This window comes from Anolis carolinensis, chromosome 3 (genome assembly GCF_035594765.1).
Source record: "Anolis carolinensis isolate JA03-04 chromosome 3, rAnoCar3.1.pri, whole genome shotgun sequence".
Classification (NCBI taxonomy): Eukaryota; Metazoa; Chordata; class Lepidosauria; order Squamata; family Dactyloidae; genus Anolis; species Anolis carolinensis.
Genome location: NC_085843.1, coordinates 282,553,295 through 282,563,664, shown reverse-complemented (window position 1 = coordinate 282,563,664; position 10,370 = coordinate 282,553,295). Strand labels below are relative to the sequence as shown.

The following is a 10,370-nucleotide window of genomic DNA, read 5'->3' as shown; positions in this document are numbered from 1 at the left end:
CTATTACAGAAACTTCACTTTTGGGATTGACAGACAGACAGGAGACATTACGTGCCCATTAGTGGTCCAGATTTGGTAAGGACAGTCTTGATTGATCCTTGATCTACTTTTAAGTGTCTTGGTTTCTGTCTGCTCCTCCCACTTTCCTCCTTTGTCCTTAATTCCAGCAAACAGAGCTCAAAGCGCTCCAATAGTTTGCACTGGATTAATTCAACAGAAAACAAAATCTTGCCTTTCCCAGTTGGCTCAGGCAAAAGCAAACTGCTGCAGTGTCTGTACATTTGTGTGTGTTTTTCCTCATTAATAATTTTAGTTGTCATGGCCAAACGCTGATGCTCCTTGGCCATAATTTCCTCGTTTCTATCTGTCAAATGTTGGGAGGGTATGAACTGATGCCGCCCTCTTTCCAGATGGAGTCCAGCGCATTTGCTCCAGCCAGAAACCCTTGCAATGAGGCATCCTGTTTTGGTACATTGAGATGTCTCTTCTTCCATCCCGGCCCTTTGGCCAAACTGAAGATCAAATCATAGCTATGAGATGAGCTTATTTGCATCCTAGGCATGTTGATGAATGATGTACTGACTTAGCCATTCCACATTACTGAAGACTGTGGGTAGATTGGCTTTGAATATACCTAAAGCATGTACTGTGTTTTCCTAATGCATGTGTCACCAATTATAATGTCTGTTGAATTGGTTGAGACTCAATGAAATAGCCATTGAAAAACTGTAGCCAAATGTAGTGCGGGCTGTCCCATAAGAACAATGTTTTTGCAGAATAATAATAATAATAATAATAATAATAATAATAATAATAATAACAACAACAACAACAACAACAATAATACAAGAACAAGGTTTGGATCATTGATGTTGCCATCCCTGGTGACAGTCGCATTGATGAAAAACAAGAGGAAAAACTCAGCCACTATCAGGACCTCAAGATTGAACTTCAAAGACTCTGGCAGAAACCAGTGCAGGTGGTCCCGGTGGTGATGGGCACACTGGGTGCCGTGCCAAAAGATCTCAGCCGGCATTTAGAAACAATAGACATTGACAAAATTACGATCTGCCAACTGCAAAAGGCCACCCTGCTGGGATCTGCACGCATCATCCGAAAATACATCACACAGTCCTAGACACTTGGGAAGTGTTCGACTTGTGGTTTTGTGAAACGAAATCCAGCATATCTATCTTGTTTGCTGTGTCATACAACATCGTTGTGTCAATAATAACAATAATACTTTATTTATATACCGCTCCATCTTGAGAGGACTCAGGGCAGTTTCCAACATAAACAAAAAACATTCAGTTGTCAAAAAGACACCATACAACAAGGTTAAACATAATAAACATAGTAAACAACATCATCATAAAACAAAAATGAACAATTCTACTAAAATTAAAAAATTAAAATCCAGTTCAATATACTGTACTCCATCAACGGGTTCAAAGTGCCAATAACCAGAACTTCAAAGTAGACATTTTTTAAAAAATACACTTTCCCTATGTTTTTTTATAATAGAACCAATTAGGAAGTGACATTTATAACCCAGGAACAAAAAATGTGTTACACAGTGTTATTATTATTAATTATTACTTGCTTATCCTTGCGTTTTGAAACAGGTTACACAACATGTTTAAAACAGCGAGATAAAACAGAACACTGTTGAAATACATATAACAAATACAGGTGAAATCCAGATTAAAATTACTGATAAAATGCAAATTAAAATCCACAAATGCCTTAAAAGGATTGGGATCCTGTCTGGTTTTGGATGCTAAGCAGGGAAAGCCCTGGTTAGTATTTGGATGGGTGGCTATCAATTAATATCAGGTGCAACGGGCAACATTTCAGAGGAAAGCATAGGCAGAACCCTCTGAGGTTGCTTTGTGTAAAGGCTTTGTCTACACAGGAGAATTAATGCCATCTTACGCCATGGTTCAAGGCTATGGAATCCTGGGAGCCGTAGTTTTAGAAGGTCTCCTTTATTGAAGAGTGTCATTGCCTCACCAAATCGTAATTCCTAGGATTCCATTTCATTGAGCCATGGCAGCTGAAGAGGAGCCAAACTGCAATAATTCTACAATGTAGATGCATCCTACACCTCCGCTCTTGAAAGAGCTTCCCATTTCCACTCCTTTTTTGCTTGACCTAAAGCAGGGGTCCCCAAACTAAGGCCCGGGGTCCGGATGCGGACCTCCAAGGTCATTTACCTGGCCCCTGCCCTCAGTTTTATAATATAATATTTTTATATCAGTTTTAATAATATAATATATTGTATATACATATAATATTGATAATATTATTATCATGTTATACAATATAATACTAATAATACCATATAATAATATTAAATATATGTTATATATTACATATAATATTACAGTATAGTGGTATAGTTCAATATGATGATATATAATGCTAATATTGTGCTATGCTAATAATATAATATATTATATGTACATACAGCTGCTCCGAGTCCCCTTCGGGGTGAGAAGGGCAGGATATAAATGTAGTAAATAAATGTAGTAAATGAATAAATAAATAATTTTTGACTTAGGCTCGCCCAAAGTCTGAAATGACCTGAAGGCACACAACAACAACAACAATCCAAATTAACCTGACTCTCTCATTGACCAGAAGCAGGCCCACACTTCCCATTGAAATTCTGATAGGCTTATGTTGGTTAAAATTGTTTTCATTTTTAAATATTGTATTGTTCTTTCATTGTTGTTGTTTTTGTTGTTGTTTTGCATTACAAATAAGACATTTGCAGTATGCATAGGAATTTGTTGGATTTTTTTTTCCAAATGATAATTCGTCCCTTCAACAGTCCGAAGGGTTGTGGACCAGCCCTCTGCTTTAAAAGTTTGAGGACCCCTGACCTAAAGCCAGAGACAAACTAAGGCAAGGAGTGAAATGAGCAGACAGAACCTATCCTGTCTAATGTTAATTCCTGGTCATCCCAAAACTTAAAACAAACACAGAAAACAGAACACACAAAACAGATTTTAACCAAAAAAAATAAAATAAAGATATTGGCAGCTGCTGACCATCTTGTCAAAAGCCTTGGAGCTTTCCGCTAAAAGAGGCATTTATTTCAGGTTGGTTTTCAGCAGGAGAAAAAGAAAAAGAAGCCGCAATAAATTAGGGAGGGAAATATGAAACAAATAGAGCACTTGTAGATTTATGTATCATATGAAGGTGTCCATTGAGACACCTGGATTATAAACACAGCAGTGATGACATGTTTACGACATTGCTGGACGCCAAATGTGTTTCTACAAGAAAGCGACAATCTGTGGCTTGTAATTAAAGTGGGTATGTGTGCCAAGTGAGTTCCAGGTCCATTGTTGGTGGGGTTCAGAGTGCTCTTAGATTGCAGGTGAACTACACATCCCAGTCCCTACAACTCCTATAAATCATGATAAATTATCCCCAAACCTCTCTGATCAATTCATCTGTTCGCTGTGTGCCATAGAAAAGAGTAGAAAAGGGTTAAGGGAGAGGTAGTGGGCGGAGTCATGCAAATAGAGAGAGAAAGGAACCCTGGGATGTGCTCTCCGTAACCTGCAATGTCCTAGGAGGGAGTGACTTGGTGGCTCCTCAGCACTGGGAACTATAGCCCGTTTGTGGAGGCCGGAGGCTGTCTGTGTGAGCGGACACCCATACCACAAACACACATACAGATTTTCACTTTTACTTATACACATAGTAGTAGATGTTGTAAAAAGAAGATGATAGAGCCACTGCATAGAGGTGATGTCAAAATGCTAATGGAGCAGAGAAAAGGTAGAACTACTTCACTTTGCGGATAAAGAAGCAGCGGATGCAGTAGAGGAAATGCAGCACAAAATAGGTAAAGAGCCAGCACAGGAATATCTGGCTAATCTAAATGGTTTCAAGTCCGCAGGAACAGATAAATAGCATCCAAGGTTATTAAAAAATTCCCCTAAGCATGTTTGTGCCTCTCTAAACTATACCTGTTTTGATTCCACATGACTGGGGTTAATGGTGTCAAACTGCATTAATCCCATAGTGCAGACATGTGTGAGACATCAACAGGATCCCAGCCTTAATTGAAAAGTCTTTTTAATATCATTTCCCTTTTGCTGTGAGCTTTTCTGGTTCGCCTGGCATCCCTTTCGTGTTTAAAGAAATCTTTCTTGCAGCTTGAGGATACGCTATTGCTGTTGTCTAGGTCATTGGCTTTTTCCCTTCTGAAAAACAAAATTATTTTCCCAGAAATCATCATACTTTATCACAGGCGTCTGTGAGAAACTATCCTAACCATCTATCTCTTCAAAGCCCTGACCCACGTTGCAATTTATAAATCAAAAGGCTTCGGAGTTTGTCAACCTCCAAGAAACCCAAGGGTCAGGCTGATGGCTGGGTTTGCAAGTGTTTGCAAGAGAAGCCATCTGTTTTCTGATGTAAACTTGTAAGGGACAAAGGCTAATGTCCACTTTGAACAATTGCAGAAATGGCAGAAGCCACAAGCCCTGGCACGCCATGATAGCTTTTATCTCTGAGCCAAGAGGAAACCAGTTTGATGTCTGTATCACTCCAGAAGTATTTAAAATATATTCAATATACAGTATTTATGTAGGCTGTTGCTAGCCTCCAAATCCTTCCAGCGATGTATCATCTTAGGGTGAATCTATATAAGCTTGCCTGACCACGCGTTGCTGTGGCTTATGTGAATCATTTGTTGGCCAGGTGGAATAGCAGTGAATAGCCTTGCAGCCTCAAAGCCTGGCTGTTTTCTGGAGTAGCTGGAGTAGCACCCTCAATCAAAGAGCTGCTTTGAAGCCTGACTACTTCCTTAGTAGAGGAATCCTTGTTTGGCCAGCTTGAACTGCACTGAATAGTCTTGCAAATACAGTAGAGTCTCGCTTATCCAAGCCCTGCTTATCCAAGGTTCTGGATTATCCAAGCCAATTTTGTAGTCAATGTTTTCAATATATCATGATACTTTGGTGCTAAATCCGTAAATACAGTAATTACAACTGCTTACTGAACTACTTTTTCTGTCAAATTTGTTGTACAACATGATGTTTTGGTGCTTAATTTGTAAAATCATAACCTCATTTGATGTTTAATTGGCTTTTCCTTAATTCCTCCTTATTATCCAAGATATTCGCTTATCCAAGGTTCTGCTGGCCCGTTTAGCTTGGATAAGTGAGACTCTACTATAGTTTTAAAAGCCTGGCCGCTTTCTACATAGGGTATCCTTGCTAGGCCAGGTTGAATGGGATGGAGTAGACTCATGGCTTCAAAGCCTGGGATTTTTCACCTAGGTGAAATCTTGGTTGGCCAGGTTGAATAGCAATTAATAATCTCGGTGTGGCAGGTATGAATGCTGCAATTAGGCACCTTGATTAGCATTTAATGGCCCTGCAGCTTCAAAGCCTGGCTGCTTCCTGCCTGGGGGGATCCTTTGTTGGGAGGTGTTAGCTGGCCCTGATTGTTTCCTTTCTGGAATTCCCAATTTCCCTGCTTTCAGATTGTTGCTCTTTATTTACTGTCCTGGTTTTAGAGATTATATTGTTCTGTATTATTATACCACATTAATTATTTCATATTATATTTATAATCTTATATTATCTGCTTAGAACTGGATTATATGAGGCCACTTCTACACAGCTGTATAAAATCCACACTGAACAGGATTATATGGCAGTGTGGACTCAAGATAATCGAGTTCAAAGCAGATAATATAAGATTATAAATGGGTAATATGGAAGGGCCTTGAGTCTACACTGCCATATAATCCAGTTCAAATTAGATAATCTATATTTTATAGGCAGTGTGGATGAGGCCTAAGTGCTCTCTGCCTCTGCCCTGGGCGCCATCTTGGCTGAGGGAGTTGCTAGGATACGAAGGGGGCGGGGCCTAAAGGCAGGGGGGGGGTTAAAGGCAGCAGAGCCTACCTTTCCTGTAATTTGGACTATTTCTCTAGGCTTTTTTTGATTGAAATACATATTTTGGATGACTATGTCTTTTGTGGCCAAATTTGGTGTGATTTGGTTCAGTGGTTTTGTTGTTTACTCCATAGTAAAACAAACAGTACATATATAATAATAATAACAGACCACAAACAGAGACACAACTATGTGGCCCAAATGATTCATTGGAACTTATGCCTCAAGTCCCACCTCCCAGCAGTAAAGAACTGGTGGGATCACAAACCTGCAAAAGTATTGGAAAATGAGCACGCAAAGATACTGTGGGACTTCCGAATCCAGGCTGACAAAGTTCTGGAACACAACACACCAGACATCACAGTTGTGGAAAGGAAAAAGGTTTGGATCATTGATGTCGCCATCCCAGGTGAGAGTCTCATTGACGAAAAACAACAGGAAAATCTCAGCCGCTATCAGGACCTTATGACTGAACTTCAAAGACTCTGGCAGAAACCAGTACAGGTGGTCCCGGTGGTGATGGGCACACTGGATGCCGTGCCAAAAGATCTCAGCCGGCATTTGGAAACAATAGACATTGACAAAATTACGATCTGCCAACTGCAAAAGGCCACCCGACTGGGATCTGCGTGCATCGCCCGAAAATACATCACACAGTCCTAGACACTTGGGAAGTGTTCGACTTGTGATTTTGTGATACAAAATCCAGCATATCTATCTTGTTTGCTGTGTCATAATAAAGTAATAATAAAAATACTTTATTTTTCTATCCCGTCACCATCTCCTTGAAGGGACTCGGGGCGGTTAACATGGGGCCAAGTCCAAAACAGAACCAAAATAAAACAATTACAACAAGTATCAAGAGCTAAAAACAATGATACAATAATCAAATAAAATAAGCAACATACAATAAAACACATAACAGACAAAATGAGGTAATGATACAAACATCAACCACTAAAGATAAAAAGAGGTCAAATACTCGATTTCAAAGCTTTTTAACAAAGTGCATGATCAAGTGTCAGAGAGTCGACTGGTATAATATGGGATAGGGTAAAGTAGGAAATGAATAAAGTGCTAAAAAGCAATGTATCTTTGTGTATATATATATATACAGTAGAGTCTCACTTATCCAACATTCTGGATTATCCAACGCATTTTTGTTGTCAATGTTTTCAATATATCGTGATATTTTGGTGCTAAATTCGTAAATACAGTAATTAAAACATAACATTACTGCATATTGAACTACTTTTCTGTCAAATTTGTTGTCTAACATGATGTTTTGGTGCTTAATTTGTAAAATCATAACCTAATTTGATGTTTAATAGGCTTTTCCTTAATGCCTCCTTATTATCCAACATATTCGCTTATCCAACATTCCGCCGGCCCGTTTATGTTGGATAAGTGAGACTCTACTGTATATATATATAATCTCTCAAAGCAATTTCACAAATCAGAGGATGAAACTGAAAACATTTCTAAAGGAACGGAAATAAAAATAATGGCTGCTAGTAATTGTGGGAGTTGAAGTCCAAAGCACCTGGAGTGAAGGCCGAAGTTGGCCCAGGCATCATCTACATCAGGGTTCCTCAAACTTTTTAAGCCGAGGGCCGGTCCACAATCCTTCAGACTGTTGAGGGGCCGGATTATCATTTGAAAAAAAATACAAACAAATTCCGATGCACGCTGCATACGTCTTATCTGTAGTGCAAAAACAACAACAACAACAATGAAAGAACAATCCAATATTTAAAAATAAAAACAATTTTAACCAACATACATTTATCAGGATTTCAATGGGAAGTGTGGTCCTGCTTCTGGCTAATGAGATAGTCAAGTTAATTAGGGTTGTTGTTGCTGTTGTTGTTGTTGTGTGCCTTCAAGTCATGTCAGACTTTGGCCGAGCCCAAGTCTAAAATTAATTATTTATTTACTGCATTTATTTACTACATTTATATCCCACCCTTCTCACCCCGAAGGGGACTCAGAGCAGCTGTATGTACATACAATATATTATATTATTAACATAACACAATATTAGGATTATATATTACTATATTGAACTATACCACTATACTATTATATAATATGTAATATATAACATATAATTAATATTATTATATGGTATTACTATTAGTATTATATTGTATAACATAAGATTATTATCAATATTATATGTATATACAATATATTATATTATTAAAACTGATATAAAATATTATATTATAAAACTGAGGGCGGGGGCCAGGTAAATGACCTTGGAGGGCCGCATCTGGCCCCCGGGCCTTAGTTTGGGGACCCCTGCTCTACTGTATATATATATATAATCTCTCAAAGCAATTTCACAAATCAGAGGATGAAACTGAAAACATTTCTAAAGGAACGGAAATAAAAATAATGGCTGCTAGTAATTGTGGGAGTTGAAGTCCAAAGCACCTGGAGTGAAGGCCGAAGTTGGCCCAGGCATCGTCTACATTGTAGACTTAACGCAGTTTGACATCTCTTTAACTGCCGTATGGAATCATAACAGTTATAGTTTCACGCGGCCTTCAGCTTTCTCTGGCAAAGAGCGCGGGGTGACTCACCAAACTAGAAATCCCTGGATTGCACAGGACTGAACTGCGGCCTTGCGTCAACTAAACCCTCTGACAAGAGAGAATTTTCCCAGCATCCCCTCTATTCTCTCTCTATTAAAGCATCCCTGTTGCTAGGAGACACGTCTCCCCGCCCCTCTTCTGCTGTTTGACATTCGCTTTTGCGAATCACGTGGTTCTCTGACCGAAGGGGTGGGGCCTAGCGGGTCTGTCGTTGCCAGGCGACAGGAGAATGAGTTGGGCCTAGTTCATTTCGGAGCTAAGTTTTAGAAGCTCTCCGTTTACTACAAATTCTCCCTTGCTGGGAGGGCCGATAAACCTATTTTTTTTAAAATAGAATAAACTTTCCTGCATTAAGCTCAGCCTCATTACTGCCACTTAAGGATTTGCACTCTGCACATGCTCAGAGGTAGGTGCCTTGTTTTGCTTTGCAAAGCTTTGGGAACCTTAGTTCATTATCTTATACTGATCTTATCTCAGTCAGCCTATTGTTATTGGAACTGAATTAATTAAATGATTGAAACTGTTTTCTGTATTTTAGTATCTGGAATTTTTAATTTGTGGGATGTATGTATGTACAGTAGAGTCTCACTTATCCAAGCTAAACTGGCCGGCAGAAGCTTGGATAAGCGGATATCTTGGATAATAAGGAGGGATTAAGGAAAAGCCTATTAAACATCAAATTAGGTTATGATTTTACAAATTAAGCACCAAAACATCATGTCACACAACAAATTTGACAGAAAAAGTAGTTCAATACACAGTAATGCTATGTAGTAATTACTGTATTTACGAATTTAGCACCAAAATATCACAATATATTGAAAACATTGACTACAAAAATGGCTTGGATAATCCAGAAGCTTGGATAAGCGAGGCTTGGATAAGTGAGACTCTACTGTATATATAAATACACACACACACACACACACATATATACATACATATATATGTGTGTAATTCATTTAGAACCTATACGTATTTTGCTCTTTTTGCTTCATTATTGTATTGTGTTTATTGTGTACTGTGTTTATTGTGTGTTTTACAGTTGTATGGTGTTCTTTAAGCCTTTGTCAATACCTATTGGTTTTAACTGGTTTTGCCTCTGCAGTGCAATATGTTCTTAAACCCAATACAGATTTTAACCTGTTCATTTATTTATTGTAATGTTAATTTTTACATTTTTTAATGATTATTAGTTATATATTATGTTTTGTCTTTTTGGTTTCTGCTTATGTTTGTATTAATCTGGCAGCCAACGCTCGGCTGCCAGATTAATAACGGGGGCGAGTTACAGGGAGAGATCTACTCCCTTGTTCAAGGAGCTCCACTGGCTGCCATTCATCTTCCGGTCCCAATTCAAGGTGCAGACCATCATTTATAAAGCCCTAAACGGTTTGGGACCCGCCTACCTTCGTGACCGTATCTCCTACCATAAACCTGCCCGATCTCTCCGATCATCAGGGGAGGCCCTCCTGTCGCCACTGCCTATATCTCAGGCCCGCCTTGTGGGAACAAGGGAGAGGGCCTTCTCTGCTGTGGCCCCCCGCTTATGGAACTCACTGCCCATTGAAATCAGGCAAGCCCCCACCCTTTTAGCCTTCAGGAAAGATTTAAAAACATGGCTCTTCCGGTGTGCTTTCGGAGAGTAAATGTTCCTTTACTACTCCCCCCAACATTTATCCTCTAGACTGTTCTGACGTCCCTATCTGATGTCCCTGTCCCCCGAGGTTTTTATTCTAATCCCTTTCTCACCCAGAGTTTTAATTTAGTGTTCATGCGGCCCGCCCTTGTTATGCTGCTGTTTTGATCTTATGTTGTACTGTTTATTTTATTTATTGTATTA

The 10,370-nt window shown here is 39.1% G+C and overlaps 1 protein-coding gene and 1 long non-coding RNA gene across 5 annotated transcripts in view; one reads left to right on the top strand and one right to left on the bottom strand.

Annotated features, from left to right (window-relative positions):
- Positions 1 to 6,669: 6,669 nt before the first annotated feature.
- Positions 6,670 to 8,668, bottom strand: LOC134297925 (uncharacterized). The gene is made up of 2 exons (XR_010004898.1): positions 8,516 to 8,668; positions 6,670 to 7,631 (listed from the first exon to the last, which is right to left on the bottom strand). It is a non-coding gene; the product is annotated as an uncharacterized LOC134297925 (long non-coding RNA).
- A 37-nt stretch (positions 8,669 to 8,705) lies between these two features.
- Positions 8,706 to 10,370, top strand: part of armc9 (armadillo repeat containing 9) — a 135,236-nt gene continuing 133,571 nt past the window's right edge. For 2 of the 4 annotated variants that reach the window (XM_008120018.3, XM_008120017.3), the window contains exon 1: positions 8,708 to 8,933. The gene's annotated coding sequence lies outside the window, so the exon portion shown is untranslated. Of the gene's footprint in view, positions 8,934 to 10,370 lie in introns of all 4 variants that reach the window. The other 2 variants (XM_016997141.2, XM_008120020.3) reach the window with 2 other exon arrangements.